Source organism: Apis cerana, linkage group LG14 (genome assembly GCF_029169275.1).
Source record: "Apis cerana isolate GH-2021 linkage group LG14, AcerK_1.0, whole genome shotgun sequence".
Classification (NCBI taxonomy): Eukaryota; Metazoa; Arthropoda; class Insecta; order Hymenoptera; family Apidae; genus Apis; species Apis cerana.
Window position 1 is genome coordinate 2,705,377 of NC_083865.1, and position 24,730 is coordinate 2,730,106.

A 24,730-nucleotide genomic window follows, 5' to 3' on the forward strand; every position below is an offset into this window, starting at 1 on the left:
TGAAACGTGATTAAAGCCGATCGAAATTATCCCTCGTCTGTGGAATTTAATCATTTCACGAATAGGACTCGATACAGTTTTACTTAAACGAACGATATTAAAATTTTCTCGTTCGTAAAGTTTGTATTCGCTATAATGAAATTGATTTGAAGGATTTTGGTTATTAAGTAACTTTTAAACAAGAGACAAGGATTTAAAATAGAAAAAGATGTATTAAAAGAGAAGCTTTTTTGGATAATTTTTGTGAACGTGTTAAATAAGTGAATGGTACAATTTGGAAAACGTAAATTTTTTAATACAGTTTGGGAGGGGAGAAGATTTTATTTAAGAAAAGTTATATCTCTTAGATTAGTTTGATGAATTAAAAAAATGATGATAGGTAAATTGAAAAGATAATTGAGGAATATAGTTAAGTTGTAGAAAAAAAAAAGATAATTTTTTTTTCTTTTGAATTAGAATTATTTTCCCTGCAAGAAAAATCGAAGGGTGTCATGGTATCGATTCGATGTTGATGGATGACGATCATTTTCCTTGTGTCTGTAGGATGGAGCATCGTTCAACCCACATCATTAGTTACTGAAAGAGAGGATAAAAGAGTCATCTCGCAGAACCATCAATTTTATAGACAGGAACAGCTGAATGGTAGGTACCTTAATAAAAAAGAATCTAATTTATACTAGAAATTTCAAGATTGCATAATAAAAATACAAAATAGTAGATAGTAAATAAAGTAATTTGTTTAATAATTAAATAAGAAGAGTTTTAATGATACAAGGAATTATTTTTCTTTGCTTACATTCAGTGAGTAAAGAAATATTTTTTTTATATTTAAATATCTATATTATTTATTAATAAATTTAATATTATGCAATATATATATACATTAATAGCAGTAATTTCGCAGTAACTTGTAAAATTTCAATAATAATATTAATTTAAAAGTTGATGAAAAATGTATATTCAACATATATAATATCTCCAAAAAGAATGAACATCAAGCAACATTATTTATTAATACAATATAACTGAATATTATTTTTCTTTAAATATATAAATACTTATCTATCACATCAATTTTTATTAGGTATCAAAATGCTTATAGACTTTAATTGTAAATAATTATAAATCAATGATTTTCAATATTTATTTACTTCTAACTTCTTACATCTATATTTTATTATATCTAATTATCAAATATATTATTAATATGAGACACAGGTATTTTTCAAAACATAAAATTCATTCTCAAATACTGCCACTAACTTCACACAACAAAAAAAGTAAATATTAAATTTCAATAGAGATTTCTTTTTAAAATTATTCATATTTCTGGCGTAAGCTCGTATGCACCAATTATTTCAAAGGAATCCGGTGTAAAGTATAATAAAGAAGCTGCTTATGAATGCTTGATGATGGCGTTTCACGAGGCGTTTCAACCCTCGTTCTCAAGGGCGGATCATCGTCCTCGTCTCTCCTCCATCGCCTTCCTTCCTCTTTCCTCGAAGACACCCCGCAACGTTTTCTACTCTGCGCTACCTTCTCTATCTCCATCCTCCGGGATCTGCCAGAACCAATCGTCGTCGAGCACTGAAACGAGGTGTGGTGAGTCGTTTTCCGCTCTTGCCAGCTTAACCGAGAAAAGATAAATCACGATGATTGAAATTAAATTTAAATATTGCTCGATAGAAAGAGAGATGGAAATAATAAGGAGAATGAGTTTGTTAAGATTTAAACGTTTTTTGTTGTTTGTTAATTTTAAAAATACTTTTTAGCGGACTTGACGTGTTAAATTATTGTGCCGAAGAATTTGTTATAATAAATAACAATCGAATGTTAAGAGGAATTTGAAATCTTGTAAAATCTTCTAACAATTAAAATAACTCGTATAAAGTTTAAAAAAAGAAAAAAAATCTCTCTTCTTAAGAACTATATTCTATATTCTAATTTTAACAGAAGAATTGATTCTTTAAAAAATTATTTCTCTTATACGATAACTACAAATTGTTGACAAACCTTTTATTTTGTGAATCGATATGATAAAATATCTTCTCTACATCTTTTCTCTAGAAAGACTGCAACAGAAAAATTGAATCAGGATTAACAGTGATCTTAACACCATTGTAAGATTCGAATATTATAAAATACAGGAAAACGTTAAAGGAATGATAATACTAGAAAATTCGGTGTTCCAAGAATGATATATCCTTCTATTATTTACCAGTTTATCGGATGCAAACGTAAGCGTAGTCTGATGGTTCAGTAAAGTTGTTTCGTACAATCAAATATCTATCTGTTGTTTCCACCCTTGTAGAAGCATCCCGCCTCCTGCCACCGCCAATCGTCGGCGAGCAGAGAAACGAGGGGTGGCGAAGCAATCCCCTCTTTTCTCGTGGAAACCCTCCCGAGAAGTATTGACCCGGGATATCTCTCTCTCTCTCTTTGGCCTCGCAGATAAGCGAGAAAGGTCAGAGCCATCATGGCCCCCGGCGGCTGTTCCTTTTTACCTGACTCTCCTTTCAAGATTTTACGCCTTGGAAATCGTTCTGCGAAACTGGCTACCTTCGTCGATTATTCCCCACCATGCCAACTTTTAATAATAATTTATCTTGAAAATTTTTTTATTTATCTTTATCGTATTTATATATAATTCTTTTCTTAAGAGACTAAAATTGATTTATCTTTCTGAGATGAATTTCGCTCTATTCTTATTACTATTCTTATTTAGTATAATTGACACTCCTTCGTTTTTGTAAAACTTCTTGGTTTTCGAGCAATTTTTATCATCCTTTATTGTTTGCTAGATATTTACCCTTATTTTGTAAATTGATTTATTTATTCGTGAATTTTTTCATTTCAATTTCGTCTTTTTCATATTAATTTATCACAAGATGTGAAAACAAACATTTTTCTTTAAAGAGAAAGTATCGATTTTTCGCAAATTTTTCTGTTTTTTTTTTTAATATTTATTAATATTAATTCTCTATTATGTTTATTAGAGAGAGAATATAAGATAAAGATTGGATGAGTATAATACACGTAGGTGGTAAAACGTAGTGTTTAGAATTCAGTAACCGATATAATGATCTAGGTTGTGCGAGCTTGTTAATTAGTAAGCATTTCGGCAATTAGGACCAGGGTTGCGCGATAGTTTCGTCCGCCGCGTATATAATTAAATTCAGAAGCTGTATAAATGCAGTTTACATAAACCGTGCTACTGCCTCGAATGCTATAACAATATCTTCTACACCTTACCGCTTATTCCATTCCAAATACTCAACATACAAGTTTTTTATCTCGCGTAAAAAATTTCATTCGAAAAATATCACTGTAATTTCTTTCTTCTATTCATTAAACGTTTAAAAGAGTTTTTTTTTTTTCTTTTATAAGAGAGTTTCTTAAATGGAAAATTAATTTTCCAGTCATAATTTTGCAACGTTGCAAGTTCAACGTAATCATGTTTTAAAATTATCTACTCATTATTCCTGTAAATTATTTTCGTTTTGAATTATCTTCATTTAGAAGAATTCATAAAAATTTCTTTTTTAAAAATATTCCTCCTCTTTTGATGAGTATCTTCTCTTTTCTTTTTTATTTCTCGAATTATGAATTAATCGCATCATTATCTTAATCTCTATAAAATAAGCGAAGAAAAAAAAAGGAAATTTATTGTGTATTTCATCAAAGCGTTGAACTATTGAGATACAAAGTCGGATGAAACGGATAGCAAGTGTTTCGTATAATTTTCAAGGTGGAAGTACACGAAGCTGTTTCCTCATACATGACATCACTAGATCAGGGGTCGTAACAGCGCGGTGCCCAGCACCTTATTGCTATCTACCACCTTGCTACCCTTTCACCCCCCGTGAATCTCTCACCACGCCATCGACCCTTCACCAACGATACCCTTGTGTACATGTGCAAGCCACCTGTCTATTTACTTCTTCATGCACCCCCTTACTTACACAAGGACAACACCACCCGTAACGAGACTCAACCCCATTTAACTTCTCGGTGGTTGTGGAAATAGAAGGGGAGGAATTGAGAAAGGAAATGTTATAACGAAGGAAAAAAAAAATGTCGACTTTCTTTCATCATCAATTCAACAGAATGGAATGTACGAGTTTCCTTCGAATTTCAGTTCAGAACGATAGTTTATATTTAAATAACAATTAAATACTTATGAAATATGAAATATGGAACAAGGAGGTTATTTCTTTCGAGGAAACGTTGGATTCGAAGGTATCTGTGTACGATAATGATAATTTCTATTACTTAATAATATTCTTTATTTGAAAACTATCGTCAATCTGAAGTTACATAATGATAATATTTGTTTAAGATGGAATTTCACTCGTGTTAGTCTTCAAAGATTAAGAAGCTACTTTATTTAGTGTTTAAAATTATTGGAACAACATTAAATTTATCTTTTTTTCTCTCTGATCAGGAGTAATCAATATATTAAGACGATGAGAATTATCGATCCACCCTATATATTCGAAGACAACAGGATAGTTTTCAGGCTAATAAAAAAAGAATTCTTCGAAACGTTTTTACAGCATTAACGCGAGAATGATTACCTTCACGAGTCGTTCGTAGCTTCCTGAAGCGTACAAAGAACTTTTCTATGTTACTAAGTTGGCTAGCGTTAATCAACGAAATTAACACCTCCCATGTTTAATATTTAAAATGGAAAGCAACAATTTGATTTGAAGACCAGTTTCTTCGGTGAACAAACACGTGTCATCGCGGATTCGAATGGTACAGTCATTTTCGTTTCTCTTCATCCTGTGCTTTTTCGAATGTTCGTTGAAGAAAAAAAAAAAAGACGAAAATGGAAAAATGAAATGCGTTTTCAGAAATCTTAAAGCGCCCTCTGTATCTTATCTAACGTGTATTCGTAACGCGCAACACTGTCGGGTTTAAATATGTATATAAAGACTTTTACTTGTATATATGTGAGTATGTAGGAAGGCATGCAACTACAAGCTTCGTATATTCTTCGTGTACGAGGAAATGTTGCCATCTAACTCTGGATTAGTGTCAGACGCGCTACTACCCTTTCCTTCGCTCGATCTGTTTGTCATCATTTTTCAAAATATCGTGGAACTTTTGTTAACTATGCGAGGAATTGTGATTTAAACAGCTGGAAGATTCATAAATTGCATCGTTTTTTTTTTCTACGTTTCTTTAATTCCTTGATTCGTATTTTTGTTATTGAATTATAGTTGAATATTTGAGTTAGAGATACGCGATTTCCAACCTTTATTTATTGCAGTGGATTAAAACATTTTTCTACAAGAAAATTAAATTACCATTTACTTATAAATATTAGATTCGAAGTATAACCCATTTAAGCTAATGTTTTCAGAAGAATAGAATATTTTATGTTTGAAAATATATAAGATATATTTTATATTTTATGAAAATATTTATTTTAATTAAAGAGATATAATTTATAAATATCGTTCATTTAATATTTTATTTTGTAAAAGAGTAATACGTTCAACGGTTATATATATTTGCACATAATTTCAATTTTCAATATTTTTTATTACTATTCTAGGATTTTTCCACTTTCGTAATAACAAATTTTAATAATCACATAAAAATAAAGATTACTAAATTAATTAGTATACAAATGCTACAATAAACACAAATACTTTTTCTAACTAATAGATATAATAAATATTGTACGTATAATATCTATTATGTGTCATTAAACAAAAATTTCTTTATCATTCATTAGATTTTATATAAAAGAGGAACAGCAAGAGAGAAGAAAAATTAAGAAGAAAGAAATTAACCTAGTAATATTATAGATATAATAAGTATTGTACATACAATATGTATTATATATCATCAAACAAAAATTTCTTTATCATTCATTAAATTTTATGCAAAAGGGAAACAGCAAAAGAGGAGAAAAATTAAAAGAACGAGTGAAAGAAATTAATATTTATTATTAATTTTAATATAATTATATATCATTAAACAAGGGAGAAGATAGAGTGAAAGAAATTAATTAACCTAGTAACATTATAGATATAATAAGCATTGTGCATATAATATCCATTATATATAATTAAACAAAAATTTCTTTATCATTCGTTAAATTTCATGCAAAAGCAAGGGAGAAGAAAAATTAAGAAGAAAGAGTGAAAGAAATTAATTAACCTAGTAACATTATAGATATAATAAGTATATGTGCATATAGTATTATAATTAAACAAAAATTTCTTTATCATTCGTTAGATTTTATGGAAAAGAGGAATAGCAAGGGAGAAGAAAAATTAAGAAGAACGTGTGAAAGAAATTAATTAACCTCGTGCATATTTTGCACCTCTCCGAGATGCCCTGACGCGTCCCTGGAAGTAGAGAGGCGTTATCCTTCCGCAAGCTGGCCGTGTTACATCCCCCAGGGCGGTAAAGCCTTGCCGGCTAATAAGTTTCATCCCCCGCGTAGTGAGCACCAATTATGAACTTGCTCCGGCCATAATTAAAAAATGTAATTTCACCACCAGACCTCCTCGATCTTCCTCCTTAACGATCTGTTACCTATATTCCCAAAGCTGAGAGGGTAACTTAATCCAGTGCTCTGCTTTCGACTCGACTATTCCACCCACTTTCCTTTTTCTTTCTACATTGCCATCATTTTTCTTCGTTCCTCGCGTATAATTAAAGTGAAATATTTGAAAGATTAACGCAAAAATCACGAGACTTTTAAGAACGAGGATCGATTTTATTATCCTCCCCCCTCTCCTCGTTTTTATCTTTTTAGATTTCTTCTTGATCTTACTATCCGCCAGGCTTTACTTTATTACGCTATATTTTTGATTTGAGCCAGAAAATTAGGAAATCGGAATTAGAAAGATAACGAAATTTGGTTTTTAATTTTGGATTTATCGATACAAATATTTATACTAAAATATTAATCAATTGTAATTAATAAAATAAGATTATTCTAATCTTAATATTTTAATTTTGCCAAAAATTAATCATTTCTAACGATTCTCTTAATTCTTGGAGGTTGAATATGTATATAAGATGCTGTATATAAATTTATCTCATTTGTTTTTCATGATATTAAAAAATATTTCGAATAAAAATTGAACGATTATATTTTGAATACATAAAAGATTAAATCGATATATTCTCTGCGAAAAAAATATGGCCACCATGAATGATAGCCTCTATCAAGATTATTATTTCAAGATTATTAAAATCGATGTGAAAAGGGAGTTCGCTTAAAATAAATTTAATATTTTTCTTTTTTTTTTAACAACAACAATTTAATAACAAAAGTACAGGTATTTCATTGTAAAAGCGTATTTCCAATTATAGCATAGTTCCCAGAGCGATCGGATAACATTATCAGGCTGCCGAGCTATTCGAGTGGAAAAGCAAACCTGCAATAAGCGACGAAGTACCATTAACGAGCCTATATAGCGATGTCGTATGTCTGTCTGACAGTAAACAGTCTGTCAATCTCCCTGTCGGTACGTCGTAAAGCTTTCACAATTTCAACAGCCAATCGTAACCTCTTCACTCGTTTTATACGACGAAAACTTCACGAGTATCTCAAGTCTCGAGATTCGCATTATCCCTCTCGACCAGATGCAGCATGCCACTCGTGCAATTTTTTACTTCGATACGATTTATTTTCATAATCGTCGCTTCTACTGTGTGAAACGTCTTCATTTAGCCTCCCTTCAAAACAAGAAAAATCTAATATCCTATTTTTTTCTTCTTATCGTTGGTTTAATTATTTTTAAAAATTGAAAAAATGAAACAAATAATTTATAAATATTTAACAACTATTAAAATATCATTGCAATTCGTCTTTCAATTTTTTTTTTTATTAATTTTACTTTTAATCCTTCAATTTCAATTTAATAAAAATCCTATTAAAACCTTAATCTAAAAGTGAAAATGCAACCAATGAAATTAAAAATTATTGAAAATTTCTAGAATTTTTAAGTGTGGTTTCGAAAAGAATAAATGGAGAACACGTGTTAATTCGTTTTCAAATAAATTTTTTCCACTTTAATCCAATGAAGAATTTGGGAAAGCCACCATTGAAAAAAAAAGAACAAGGCCAATTTCGAAGATTTCCACGACATAAAGTGGATATATATGAGTGGAAAATCAGGGAAAGTTTAACAGAGGAATATGTTCGCGAGATCGACCATGCCAGAGTATAGAATTTAATGTCTCTAATTTCGCGCGATCATCCCCTAATTTAATCAAGCCAACGTTCACCGCCTGCACTCCCTTCCCACAGTCCTTGCACCGTCGTTATTTCCGGCTGTGGAATAAGCGGGGTGCGAAGCCGATTTCGCTAACTTGGTTATAAACTCGATATTATGTCTGGGAATAAATTCCTCCCCCTCCCCCCTCCCTTTTCATGCGCCTTCCACTCCCTAGCTGGTTATGATGGCAGCCATGAGGAGATACAGCTTTGCCGAAGAAGTTATTGTTTGCCGAAAAACGAAGTTCAACCCTTTGCTTTTATGATATAATTTACGACTGAACACGTTGAATAGGCGAGATGTGTATATTATTGAGAAAAAAATCATTTAATTGGTTTTATGAGTACAGATTCGTGCAAGATTGACTTTAACCTGTATCATGATTCTTGGAACGGAATAATAGGATTGGAGGATTTATACAAATTCGGAAAAATTTTGAAAAATAATCTTAGAAAAATTTTATCATATCAAAATTTTTACTTTATGTACAAATTAAACGTAGTTTATAAAACACGGCAGATTTTCAAATAAGTTTTAAACAGTTTTTTTCACGATCATCTTCAAAAAAAAAAAAAAATAAATGGAGAACACGTGCTAATTCGTTTTCAAACAAATTTTTAATCCATTTTTAAGAATTTGCAAAAAGCTACCATTGAAAAAAAACGATGATTTCGAAGATTTCCACGGAGATAAGAATTCGAGAAATCAAAAAAGAAAACGATAGAGAATCTTTGGACGAAATTGGAAGAATTTATTTAAAAATCTTTAAAAAAAAATGTTTAACGATGGAAATGAAAAGAAATTAACAAAGATTTTTTTAGCATCATATATCTCTCTTTAATATTGCAACTAATTTTAAGAAGTAATAGCTGCATCTATTACCAATTATGTAGAATAGAAAATAGATAAAGATTTTTCCCGTAAAAAGATAATTAAACATGGTGTCGCTTATTGAAAGCGCCGAAAGTGAGATTTCGTGTAAACCTAGGAAGTTGTTTCCTTCATAATGTGCATCTTGCACTTTGATGCATCTGTCTGCCACGATAAGAGATTGCTTAGATGAGAACAAATTTTTTCCTCAAGTGTTAACGCATTCGAAAGGAAAAAAAAAAGAAGAAGAAGGAAGGGCAGGAAATAGGGAAGCAGGATATTCAGTCCTTAAAAAAGGAACACCTTGATGTAGAAGTGCTTTTCAATTGAGATGTTTAAGTGCCTTGCCTAATTCCGTTCTAATTTTATCTGCTCTCTCTTCCTGTATCTCATCTCACCAAATTATTCGTCTTGTTTTTTTTTTGTAGAATTTTATTCTAGATCGTAATTAAAATTATAAACTATTAACTATTGATGAGTTACATAATGAATTTTTATGCAATTCTATGTTAAAAAAATAAATAAGTAAGAATAAAAATTATACATTAATTTTATTCAAATCAAATTATTAACTTAAGGAAAAAAGAAGTGACACAAAATCTTTAATTGGAAAGTTATAAATCAAATTACGAAGAATATACAAAATTTTATTCGCAAATTTGTAATTTTCTCTAATCTCTATTCGTCTATACATAATACATAATTCGTTACTTATCTACTAATTTTATTAAAAAGAAGAAAAAAAAATATTTAGGTTTATTTTACTTAATTAAATTAAATTCTTTTTTTCAAATTCGTCTATGCATTATTTCCTTCATTTTACGGTTTTCCTTTTATTTCCAATAATTTTCACCTTATTATTAACTTGAAAAACATTGTTCCCTTTTTTCGAAATAATGAGATCCTCAAAGAGAGTGTAAATCGAGTGACAGTGAAATATCATGATCTATTCTTTTCTAACATTGTTCTATTTACCTGCGTACAAATATGTACTCAAACAATAATAGGATCAGTTACCCCAAAGTCGAGATCAAAAACATCGGCAAAAGAAAAATGGCTCTATTTTCGTTCTTTTGTTTCCTTTTCTCTCCTTCAGTGCGCTATTTACTTAAACAGATACGTGTCATCATTTGTTAAAACGAATATTCTTCTCCTGTAAATTATTCTAATAAAATTAAAATTTGAAATAATCAATTAATTATTGCCAACAAAACTGTTTTCAACTGTTCCAATCAACTGTGTGTCCAATACGAAAAATGATTGGAAGTAGGAGAGTCAAGTACGCAAGAAGAGGATTTGGATGGAGTAAAAACGGACATCCGGATTCTCGAGTTTCGAAATTCGGTTTTACCGCTCGCTACCGGGTGTTCTCTAGTTTCATCCTCTTGTGGCGTCTCCCAATTAGCGCCAATGCACTAAATACGGCCTTTACGTGGATGTGACACATGTATACGTGTGTAGCCGTAGTGGTAGACGAATACATCACGCATGAGATCTCGTAAGCGTGCGGCTGAAAAACGCGGATCGAGTGGTCCCTTTCATCTTGCCGCCTACACTCTGCCACCTTCCTCGATGGTTTCCACGGGAATTAGAGAGAGAGAAAGAGAGAGAGAATACGTACACGTGTTCCGAGCTGATCACTTTTTTTTCTCCACTTTCTCTCGGATTTGATATAAACTGTGCTGATACCGAAGTATATAAAATAATAAAATAATAAACGTATATTATTATTATTTTATTGTTAAAGTTAAGTAAGACTTGGACGATTTTACTTTCTTTGTAGAATGAAATAATAATTATTGAAAGTTGAATTGAACTCTTTCGTTAATTTTATATAAATATTAAATACTTAAGCGTGATTTAATATGAAATTGGTAGTTTGATAGATTTAATGTGATGATGGATATTTTTGTGAATATGTATTTTTTGTAGAAAATGCAATTTATTTATATACACTTTGAGAAGATCCATTATGCTGTTGTTTCGCAATGTACAGTATCATTGAATATCAATTAATGATTCAACGTATGAATTTTTAAGTCTAATATTAAAAATTGTAGAAAAATTTTAGAAATCATATTAATTGATGAAAAAAATATTTATTTTTCAAAATGATAGAGAATTCAAGCATGCAAGTTTTGAATCTGATTGTAAAAAGATTGCAAGATGAACGTGATTCTTCATTATATAATCTCAATAAATTATGGGGAAGACAAATTGATATCTGCCAAGAAATATGCACAAATCTTATTAAGAATAGATAAAAACAAATTATAGCTAATTTAAGTGCAAAAAATTTATGGACAAAATATTAAATTCGTTGAAACTTTTTATTTTCTATTTTTTTGTGAAACTGTACAAAATTAAATTAAGAGAATAATTTAACAATATGTTTAGCAAACTAAATAAAATAATTACAGTAAAATATATTCCAAATATAGATATATTTTTTTGGAAAATCATTATAAAGTTAAAATTCTACACTTTTTTACAAAAATTAAATTACTAAGGATACATTTTCAGTAAATATGGTACATATATATATACTTTTTATTTCATTTCACCCTTTCCTAAACGATTCTTCTAAACGATTAGCTCGAGAGTTTCGAGTAGTCACGTACCGTGAGAGACAACTGCAAAAGACAACGATAGAAATGAGAATACGAAGAAGTCACCACGACTCTTTTCAAGTATATCCATATGCGAGTATTTCCTTCGATTTTTTTCTTTTATCAACGTATAAGTGCCTACCCAAATGTTAAAATGGCACCTCCTTTTTTAATTACTTTCATTCAAAGTCGGTAAAGTCTTGGGAACGAACCGTTACCCGTTCTTACAATTTCTTTTTTTTTTTTATTGAAAATCACTTAATTAACACTTTTCTGTCACGAGAGAAAAAATTATATCTTTGATTAAAAAGAAGTAGAAGCACCTAATTATTTTTATTTATTTTTAACCCCCTATATAATATACAATCTCTTTAGAAAATGTTTTCAGAAATAGAAAGATCGAAATATTAAAAAATGAAATGTCCTGAAATAGATTCAAATATTTACAATAGAGAAGAATTAAATATCGATATTTTATTTCATTTAATTAATACGTGCTAATCTTTGTATGTATAGATGTATAAAAAAGTTGTTTAAAATAATCTTAATAATATACATTTTTCTTAAAATAATGAAATAATTATTTGAAATTTTATTATAGTACACTTCACGAATTATCATAAAATTGATCGATTATAAATTTAAATGAAAAAGTTTCAGCTAATGAATATTATTCCGAATTAGGATTTCCAGCATATTTCCTCAAAGTAACGATTGGAAGGATTCGTCCTCGGAAGAAATTTTATTTCATTCATTTTGAAAACCTCTTCAAGGTTTGCATCGTTAAGTAGATTGATCAAAAGCACAAAGGAAATCTTTTCAAATTTGGCAATACTTATTGTCCGTTTTCAAGAATTCTTCATACAAGGCTAATGACCAGACGGCTGGTCTGGATCTCGTAAACGGTTCGACCCTTCGAATTATCGTCAAATATCAATAAGCGGCGTTTAGGTCGAGAAAACACGATGATTGTTATTGTTATAAATGAGTACATTGTAAATCATCTTTGCGAGAAACTTTCTCGGTTAGCCTTGGCAACTTTATTTCGACACCTTGATTCTCATAATATTATTACTCAATATTTTTACTCGTTATTAATCCTTTTAAGATAAGTAGATATCAAATTGCTTTTTTTAATGGAATTATATATTTTTTAACAGTTATATCAATGGATTACATCTACACATATTTATGAAAAACTTTAACCTAAAATTATTAGTTTAGCAAATTTATTAATTATACTTTGAATGATAAATCTTTTTGTTCAAATTATCTTCTAAAGCGATAATTTTTAAGCATACGTTTAAAACGTTTAATTATTATTATATTCTGTATGAATATATATAGGAATTTAAAGTCACATTTTCCTCTTTTCCTTTACAATCTCGAAACAATTGTGACACGTTAAAGAATTAGTCATTGACCAATTTTCGTTTAATAAGGAAAAAAGGGGGAAGAAAATTGAAGTGCACATACGTACAATTAATTAAAAATCCTAATTTATCATTTCTCTACATATTGTACTTTACTTTATCTTATTTTATCTTAATTTTAACAAAATTTAAAACCTCTCCTCATGTAATTTAACAATACCTACATTATAGTTACCAGACGAGAAAAAGAATTTTCTCTGAACCAAATAATACATAGTGTAGCTACGAAATTTAAATTTTAAGTAGAGCAACAGGCAAGTGAAAACGCCTAAGCAATCGGAGTGGATGCATAGATTGGCCATCGAGTTCGTCGAGAGAAAGAGTTTCTATTGAGGGTTGCACGCCGATTGCGCGTGAAACGCGTTAATTCGAGCGTTTATCGGGGAAACAGCTGACTTGTGTCCGACGTATTCCACCTGTATTCCGACATTTACAAAGCTATTAGCACGCTCATAAAGCCGCATTTCGTTGGTCCAATAAACCTCCCTCTACCACGTGGTACACTAATTTCTCGATATTCGCCGATAATTGGCTTAATTCAACTCTACACCACGTGCCCAGCCAATAATCTGGAACAACTGATGCACCGTACACGCTTTCATCGTGATATACGTGTGCATCAGGCGTTGTTTGCGCGGCTAATTCGAAAACTGTTCTCTGTGAATGTTATCGGCCTTTTTTCATTCTGGTCAAATTGTCCTGTCCTTTCTCAATTGCTCGCGTATTTTTCTTTTTCCATTTTCGACTAGCCATGGATTTAACGCGAGATTTTAATCGAACTTTGATTAAAACGTTTTTAATTTCGTTTAGGTTTATAATTAAATTTATGATATTAGTTCTTGTTCTTTTTTTTTTTTAATAATAAGTAATTGAATATTCAAGTACATCAAAATGATTTTATTTTCATATAAGAAAATTGTATTAGAATTTAAATCAACTTGAACTTTGAATGATACTTTAAGAAATGATTTTCTTTTCATTATTTTTTCTTTCTTTTTTTTTTTTGAAGTGATTGGAAGAATATATATAAATGCGTTAATAATTGAATAATAATATTTCATTTTCATTATTATTTAAAGTATATTTTTGGCGTTTGAATAGGAAAGTCTAGATCTGAATTCCATGTTATGACGACAAAAATCATGATGTTTATCTTATGTACACATATGTAATTCTCACGATATTAATTTCTTTCCATTTTTTTCTTTTCTATTAGATCAGAATCTGATGTCAAACTCTGAAAATCTAGAATCTCATCTTATATCAGACTTCTTTCTATTTCTTTTTCTGATTGTTCCACTTGCTTCATAACTTAATGTAATAAGAGTAAGGTTAAAAAGTTCAAATTTATATTTTCGGATCGAGCATCAGAATCAAATTTAATTCATTGAAATATTTTAATTATAGCATATTTAAGTTTACAATTGTTGTAAATAATCTTTTCATTTTTCTGAAGTGATTAGAGTAAAAAGTAATTTTTAATCAATTTTATTTTCAATCTATCAGAAATTTTTAAGTACTAAAAATGTTCAAAAATAGATAGTGGAGATTCTTCTTCCTTTTTTCTGGTAAATATCTAAATAATTCAAAGATCTTAAATATTATATTGATTTTGAAATTTGTTCCAGGATATTCCTTTGTTGTAAGAGTAATTTTTGTTGATAATTACGGTTATTATCCGATTAAATGTTAAAAGATGAGGCAGAGAATAGATTCCTGTAAAATTTTTCAATTTTATTGTGTTTTTAAACGATGTTAGCTAATCCGATTTGTTGAATAAAGGCAATTTTGAGACTGGTCAATTTTTAGATATTACTGGCTCGTTAATATACCTAATATTACCTTGAGTTTGACCTTAGAAAATATTACCTGAATACTGCAGGTGTAACTTTTAATGGTTGATCATTTATTTCTATTTGAGTAAATAAAGAAAAAAACGTTTAAAATTCGAACAAAAAAATTCTTTAAAAAATATCTCCATTAAGTATTTCCATTTGTACATTCTTTTATCAATGTATCAATATAAAATTTCCAATACTAAAAGTTAAATATATCTTCAAAGCATTTGAGTTTCCTCTTCTCATTATTTTCTCTAATAATTATTCTTTTAAATATCATATGTTTCTTCTAATTTATCAACTGATGTAGAACTTCAATAACAGTATATACATTATTCTTCTAATTATTGATACTTATTTGCAAAAGTACCAATAAGACCACAATTTTAAATTTCCAATACTAAAAGTTGAGTATATCTTCAAAGCATTTGAGTTTCCTCTTCTCATTATTTTCTCTAATAATTATTCTTTTAAATATCATATGTTTCTTCTAATTTATCAACTGATGTAGAACTCGTTTCCAATAACAGTATATACATCATTCTTCTAATTATTGATACTTATTTGCAAAAGTACCAATAAGACCACAATTTTAAATTTCCAATACTAAAAGTTGAGTATATCTTCAAAGCATTTGAGTTTCCTCTTCTCATTATTTTCTCTAATAATTATTCTTTTAAATATCATATGTTTCTTCTAATTTATCAACTGATGTAGAACTCGTTTCCAATAACAGTATATACATCATTCTTCTAATTATTGATACTTATTTGCAAAAGTATCAATAAGACCACAATTTTAAATTTCTAATACTAAAAATTGAATATATCTTCAAAGCATTTGAGTTTCCTCTTCTCATTATTTTCTCTAACAATTATTCTATGTTTTTTCTAATTTATCAACTGATGTAGAACTCGTTTCCAATATACATAGTATATACATAGTATATACATCATTCTTCTAATTATTGATACTTATTTGGAAAAGGAGACACAATTTTGAGTATGTTGTAGAAGGAGAATCTTATGTAACGATTTTGATTCAAAAGAGTGCATGTTACATTATATATATTCAAATAAATAATAACGTAAGATGTACAATTTCTTTTTTGCCATAACTCAGAATACTTTTATTCAAAAAACTTTTCCTTTTACAATGTAAATTTAACAAAATTAAAACCCCTCTTTCTCAAATAATTATCAAATAATTATACTCAAATATTTCTAAACTTCGATAAATTTTTTTTCTAAACAAATATTTGCAATTAATATCTGCATACATGATATATTTCTTTTCTTTTTTCTACGACACGATATATACGACTCATATACGCTTATGAAAGGATACAAACTGCATTGGAAGTACAATGAGATAGATCAGGAGATAGATCGTGGAATAGGTAGCATTATTCGATAGAACGTAAAACACGTAAAACGACCTCATCACACCATGGTCGATGGCTGTAGATCTTCGTTGTGGACGTAATTTTCACGCACACGATGGGGAGGAGGGAGCGAGGGGAGGGGGTGGTGTATAGATTTCGCATAAACCAACGTTACACCGCACACGCAAGTAAATTAGGCGCTTAATCAAACCGTTTAATCAGCGGCATGATTGCGACCGCATCTGCACCGGCTGTTCACACCAATTATCTACTACGGATGCGCGACTACTACAGTCGCTTCCAAATTTCAAATATCCATATTGGATTCGATTTCTTTCTGTTATTATTTATTATTTCGTATTCTTGTAAAATTTATTGATGATTTAGCTAATTTTCCATTTTGGACGAAATTTTGATAGATATTCATGGATGAAGAAAGTAAAGATGATTTTATTCATCGTTATATAAAAATCTTCTTCTTTTCTGATGATTCGTCAATGAATTTTTTAAAGCATTATATTATTATTTTAAATTATGTAAGAATTTTGAGTTATTTAATAAGAATAACGAATCTTCTTCATAAAATCTTCTTCTTTCCTATTATTAATTTTTTAATTTATTATCACTTCACTTTTTGTACTGATTATGAAATAATGATTCAATTTTTTTCTGTTCTTTTCAAATTTACGTTTAAAAAAATATATTAATGTAAATATTTCATATAGAGGTTTATTAAATCTGTGAAAATGGAGAGAAAAGAATTAACGTTCATATATTTGTTAAAATAGATTAAAAAGTAATTTGCACAAAAATATAAAATATTGTTTCCAATAATTTTACAATAATTCATTTTATAATTTCCATAACAATCTACAATGAAGGGAATAAAAATAATGTTTCTAATAAAGATTTGAAAATATCTTGATTTCTCACGTGCAATATCCTCTTAATCATCTCTCTGAAAAGCTCGTTTTGTCATCGATTTCGAATGACTATGACGCTTATAAAAGATCAATTCATTTATGGATTGTCCGATACATAAAACGCTCTGAAATCCGTGCTGGTTTCACAAATTTCGCAAACCAATCGTTCTACAATTTCACATATATCTCTATGCAAATAAAGTTTTTTCAATAGAAAAATATCGATCAGATTCAAGATGTATTCGTATACATATAATAATGTTTTAATTTTCATAATTTTTATTTTAATAGTATGATTAATTATCAGTACAAAAACAATCATTAAAAATTTATTTAGATTTTCTTCAATCATAAAAAAATCTTCGATAAAAAATAATTATTTCTTGTATAAATAGATTGAAAAACTGGAAAGGAGTTGACTTTCGTTACTTTGGTGTCTTTCCACTAGTGTTTTAGCTTTGAATTGCTGAATTAATTCTTTAAAATTCATTTTCCAAAAAAAATTCTTAATTTCTGTAATAAAGATTTGCAAATTAAATAGTTCATATTAGTTAATCTTTCTTATGTTTGTAAATCATTCTTCATCTTTGAATATTGTTATATATATTGCATTATTGCATTATTTTTTTTTTATAATATAATGGAGAATTTGCTGAGCTAGAAATATTTTATAGCAGTCATTTATATATCATTGTTTCCTTTTTTTAAATTCTCCAATAAATTATTTTTAACTTGACTAATTCAACTTGATTAACTCAACTATTTCTATTAACTCTATCAATTAATATTCATATCTCAAAAAATTTTATTCCTATTCTTTTTATATAATACTGAAAACAATACAGTATATAAACTAAAAATATAACTTTTATAGAATCAAATTGATATATTATCACCTTCTCCTCTGTAAATATCAAAAGTTTCATTAATAATTCAACCGTTTCATCTACAATGAGCTATTAAATCCATAGTTTATTCTGACGTAAAAGTTTCATAAAATGTGTGGCTTTAACGGTTTTACGATTTCTATTTTCATGGTCGTCGACCATTTCAAATTTGACCAACGAAAGTAGAAATGTTTCTTTTCGAATATTGAGAGGAATTGAATGAACAAAACAGAACAACGAAAAAATATAGATTTAATTGCTGGCTGTATTTCAAAAGCAAAAAGTTATTGTGCTGTAAAATATGCACGAAAATAACGCTCATTTTTGAAAAAAGATCGATCCCATTTTGCCTATTGATCGGTCTTTTTAAAGGTCGATTTTTAAATTTTCTTACCGAGAGAATTATGGTACTTACTGCTACTCTAGATTTGGTTTGAAATGAACTTCTTCACTTTGTTATTACATTACCAGGTATATAATAAGAATACAACTAAAATCTACTTCAAATATGAATATTTATTGAAGATAAAGCGAAATGGAAATAGATATAAAAAATATACGAGAAAAATTTTCGAAACATATTTGAAAATTATATATATGTCTTGAAGAATGAAATTAGAATGAAATTGAAAAAAATTTGATATTAATAAAATTTCTCGATAGAGAATTGTCAATTTCAAATTAAAAACTGACTGATATTCATCTTGTTTGTTGAATTTGGAATTTTTAGATGTTCATTTCAAATTGTTTTAAAGAAAAAAAAAACAAATAAATAAATTATTCTACTAAAAGATATTTCTATCTTTTCCTTATATATTCTATTTTATATTAAATATAAAAGTAATTAATTCTTTGATACTAATATAAACTCGAAACTTCTTCTTTTAAAAATTATTCACATTTTCTCAAATGAGAAAGATTTCATGTGCATTAGGATCTTAAACATAAATTGCAATTACAAACACATTTTTTATTATATAAATATTCTTATTAATGATTCTTACTAAAAAAAAAAAAAAATCATGATTCTACTTTTTAGATTATCAAATGTTTTTTATTTCGTGAAATAAGCAATTAATGTAAACATCAATTGACATAGTATGATGTATCATTTTTCTTGCAATCAGGGGATTAAAATCGAAATAAAATTACCCTGCTTCGTAGTTTGTAAGTGGTGAAAAAGGCTGATTAAAGATTAACGGGAAGTAGAGTTTTCGGTGTCGTCGTAAACGTCGAACAGTTCCGGTCGTGCAAAAATTATTAGCAATCTCTGATCCAATTTTGAACATGGCGCTCGTTTTCCTAGAAATTGCCACTCCATATCTGAATTTTTATCGATGATTTATTGACACATGCGTGACACGTGTTATTTTTTTTCTTTCTATTGAAAAGAGAACGAAAGAATAGAAAACAAAAATTGATCTAATTTCTTGTAATCGTATATATATATATATCTTGTATTTTTGTAATAAAAATAACTATACTATTCTGTGATGTCTAATGGAAAGATATTTTATTGTAAATATTGTCCATAATTATTGTGTAATTTATTAAATATAAAAATAAAAAAAATAATTCTTTTAATTCACTTTATAAGTATATAATATAATATAAAAAATTATGGTGGTTTCTATGTACAAAAATTAGTAAAAGAAAAAAAATATTTTTGTTTTCAAATAAATCAAGGCTTTTTAATATTTACTCAATTAACTTTTTAATCTAAAATAATTAATATAATTATCTTGAAATTATAATAACGAAATTGAGTAATTAATTTTTTTATAAAAATTCATACAGATAAAGTAAATATATATATAAAAGAATACATTTTATCAGAAGTCGAAAAAAATTATATACTAAAAATGTTTTAAATTTATAAAATTATATGTATAATATAAATATGTTTAAATAATAATTAAAAATTTATAATAATAATTATTATATTAAAAATTTAAAATTATTTTAAAAATTAAAATAAATAATTCAAAAGAAAATTTCATCTTGTGATAGAACAGACTTCCTTATTAAGGAAAGCAATCCAGAAAAATTGTAAAATTATTTTTATTTTCAATAACAAATAATAATTAATATCAATAATAAATTTTGTTATACAAGAAATAAAAATAATTTAAAAACACGTGGCATGATGACGACCATATTTGTTTGTCTACAACGCCATTATCGAGTACCACCACGTGTTTTACCAAAATATTTTATTTTTATATTCTATATTCTATATAAAAATAAAAATAATTATATAATTTTTGATGGTTTTCTTAGTAGAAAAATCTATTTTATTATATACACGATGTAATTAAATTTTCCTTCATTAAATTTTATAATAAATTGAAATATCAATAAAAATGGCTGACATATTTACATATATATAATTTAATAATTATTTACATACATCATTTTATTCTGGAGAGTCCATGGAATCATTTTTTGTTAAAAACAAATGAATAACTATTTAGCATTATAAAAACACACTTCCAAATTGTAGAATCAAACTTTTTCAAAAACCATAAATTCTTGGATAAACAGTTTGCACATTCGTATACACTATATTTTCACTATATATTCACATATACATATTTAATACACTATATATAATTATTATACAAAAAATTTAGTAAAAGTTACAAAATAGGAAAAAATTTTAAATTTGTTAAAGGAAGTAACGAGCTTCACTTGCTGCTTAGCTCTACGCTTGCAGAATGTCACGTGCAGAATGAAAACAGATTTTAATACGTACGCATTCCGGTAGGCGGCGCAGCAGTCGCATAGCTTTGCTACCTTCAATTAAAACGAAATTTTACTAAAATTTTTATTAATCATTTATTAAAAATAATTTAAAATAAAAATAATTTAAAATAAAAAATAATTTATTAAAAATCGTTAAAAGACTAATAATAATAATAATAAATATTTATTAGAAATTTGATCTATTAATAAATTTCGACTAAATATTTATTTTATTTTAATATTAATATTTGTAGAGAACTGGTTTTATTCTATATATTGTATTCTATAATGATAATGAAATGAGTAGCAAAAATTTTTGAAATGTAATAGATAAATAATAAAATAAATAATATTAATAAATATCGTGTAATTTATCTCAATAATTTATCTCAATTTTCAAAATTATCACAGTTATTATAATAACTGTAAAAACTATTATAAAAATAGTCAAATAAAAAATTAAAACATTTAAAAATACAATAAATTTAATAATTTTTTAGAATATATTATTTACAATAAAATATTATTAATGACTTAAATCATAAACACATCGTCATCACATGTGACAATAAAATTTTTATTATTAAATCAATATATAAACATTTACAAATATACAATTTAATTAATTGTTAATATTTATTATCAATTAATTTTTATTTTATTTTTATAATTTAAATAATATTTATTCATCTTGAAAATTATAGTTTCAAGAAGAAATTAAATTTCATTTGTGATGTTAATAATATTCATTTATACGTAGAATATTTATTATAATACATTTGATGTAGTATTTTGAATTATCTTTTGTGATGTCACATTTTTCTCATTATTTTTATTTAAATTTGATTTCTAGATTCTTGTACAAAGGCTAAACAAACATACAATAGAAATGTGATAAAAAAATGACGAAATTTTTTGAATTAAATACGTAAATTTTGAACAAGTTTGTTCAAATTTTATCTTGTTTAAATTTTAAAATATTATATAAACATAATAAAATAATAATAAATAATAATAATAACAAAACATTATATATTGTTTCAATTTAATTTTGATCAATCTTATCACATATGACATTTTATGAAGTTATTAATTTTCGTAATACGAATTTTCTTTTTTATAAAATCTATTCTCAATTTTTAAATACAAACAACTAACAAGATAAGTTAACAAATATCATAAATAACAATTTTCCATTGTAAATTACATAATGAAATTATTCCAACTGAAAGTAATCAAGCTTTTATTTCTTCTTACCTAACGTTGCTGTTATTTCCACGAAAATTTTGGTAGACAAAATAAATGTTTTACGAAAGTTCGTTTGCATGCACCGGAAAAGGAAAAGGAAACGTAACAGAGGAACGAAACGATGCAATTTTTACAATCGTACAGTCATTTAAAATAGAGCAAAGTTTTTACGAGGACAATCGTGCTTGAAGAAAACGCCGTAATAGTGGTAGGAAGTTAGAAATTCTTTGCTTTTTATGACGTTATTGCACGTCGAGTTTGTTAGAGAAAAATTTGCCATCTTTAGGCTATTTTTGCTACAATAGCTGTAACTTTCCATGCTTTTTCAAACAGAAAAGCATTCTTGTCGATTGAAAATAATTACTTTTCGAATTTTTTTTATTACCAATACGTGATTTTTAATAAAATATATCTTCATAAAAAAAAATTATCAATTTCATCCATATTTTTATATTGAAATATTAAATTATTAATATGAAGTCGATATTTTTTTACACAAATATTTCATTCCAAATATATATATAAATAATTTAATTATTTAAATATTTAAATGTTAAATTAATGTTAAATTGAAAATGTGTATTTGGAAAAAATTACAATTGATATCTCGAATTTCAAAGGTAAAATCTGAGTTATATAGAATTTATCGAAATTTTCGAATTTAACAAGTGAAAATTCGACATACGAAAGTTAATAATTTTTCAATTGTAATTGCTTCAAGAAAGGAAAATTCAATCTTTAAATGATAATTACATAAATATTATATAAAAATATAAGTATAATCATTGAAATTAACGAAAAACGATTCTATGGATATACATGTGATCGAAAAGATGAAAATATAAGGATATGGTTATACTTTTTATATTTTCTCTCTCATAATTTATGATAATATCTTGTGATACAAGCTATAAATTTCGTAAAAAAACTTTACTTTGTAGAAAATAACTATTGTAAATTTAAGTTAAAATAATCTATCCAAATAATTCGAATTAACATAAATTTTCAATTCAATTCAATTCAATTCATCTCTAAATTTATAGAAATGTACACGGTAGATTCAAAACAAATAAATAAAATTGTAGTCTTATAAAGATTTTTGATTTATTAAAATTCATATTCATACGATAAATAAATCAAGCTTAATTAAAAATAAATAAAAATGCGAGGCAAATATGGATTATTTATGCTTTATTTAACGTTTAATAAAGGGAAGAATATGATCCATAAATGAAAAAAAGGAAAAAATTTTGTAGAAATAAAGTTTCGTGACAGACTGAAATACTGATGTAATAACGGATTCTGCATTATAGAATACAAAAGGTCGATCATATTTACTTTATACATATTTATATGGTTTCTTGTTTTGAGATGATTTGAAGCCAACAGTCATGCCAATAATCGTTTTTCAATTATTGTATATAAATATCGTATAAAATGTTAAATTGTTTTCAAATTATCGTCCCAAGAAATCTTAAAAATCTTAAAAATTGAGAAAAATACAAACATATTATGAAATTATTATTTCATTTTCTAGATAAAAAAGTATTCGAATTATTAATTGAAAATATAATTTAATTTTGTATAAACAAAATAAATGAAAGATCTATTTGATAATATTAATAAAAAAAATCCTAAATTGCTTCATAAATTTTTTAATAATAATGTCATTATACTTTATAACGAAACTGTATTTTAACAATCACATTTATTACATTTAATGATACAATAAGTAGAGTTAATCTAGATTTTCGAAATAATAAAAATCAATTAGCTTTTCTAATTATGAAAATTGGATATTCATTATTAGAAAAAGAATAATAAGAAGAGTTTAAATCTATTTTCTTTCAAAATCTAATGTTAATAATAATTAGACACTTAATGTATATTTTAATTTATAAATTTTAAATTGAAAACTATAATATAATTTCATAAGAAAAAGAAAAAAAAATAAATATTCATTTGTGAAGAATAGTGAAACGTTCTCTAATATGTCTTTCTTTTAAATATCTTTGTAAGTCATTATTATATACAATTCTAATAACTCTTAAGTCGACCTTTGTCAAAATTAATCTGTATCTATTTGCCGCAAATATTTGAAGCGAAAAGAGAAAAGGATCACATTCTTAAATCCTAAATTATTATTCAAACCTGTCATTCAAACATCACCAATTTTCAAATTTATTTTCATAATATAAGAATCTGGTGTATAATCCAAGGTAAAGTACTTACTAAATAGAGAGAAAATATACACAGCATCCCTTTGCAAAATTGAAGTTCATCAGCGGAAGTTGGAAGTTCACGGAGAGCCAATTCGACCGAATTTGCGCGAGGAAATAACGACAGATAATTTCCGTGAGCTTGCATGCATAAGCCGTTGCTGTTGGCTCATCTCGAGAGAAAAAATGCATCTTGGTCGGAGAGAGAGAGAGATGAGAGCAGGATTGAATGGGAGAAAATAGGCAGAGCCGCGGGCTCTCGCGACCAATGAGGCGTCAGTGCACAAGATAGCGGCCAATCACGAACCGTGACGAAACGATGGCT

At 27.2% G+C, this 24,730-nt stretch overlaps 1 long non-coding RNA gene across 1 annotated transcript; it reads right to left on the minus strand.

Annotated features, from left to right (window-relative positions):
* Positions 1-1,109: 1,109 nt before the first annotated feature.
* LOC108004419 (uncharacterized) lies at positions 1,110-24,636 on the minus strand. The gene is made up of 3 exons (XR_001767227.3): positions 24,419-24,636; positions 2,014-2,072; positions 1,110-1,627 (listed from the first exon to the last, which is right to left on the minus strand). It is a non-coding gene; the product is annotated as an uncharacterized LOC108004419 (long non-coding RNA).
* Positions 24,637-24,730: the final 94 nt, after the last annotated feature.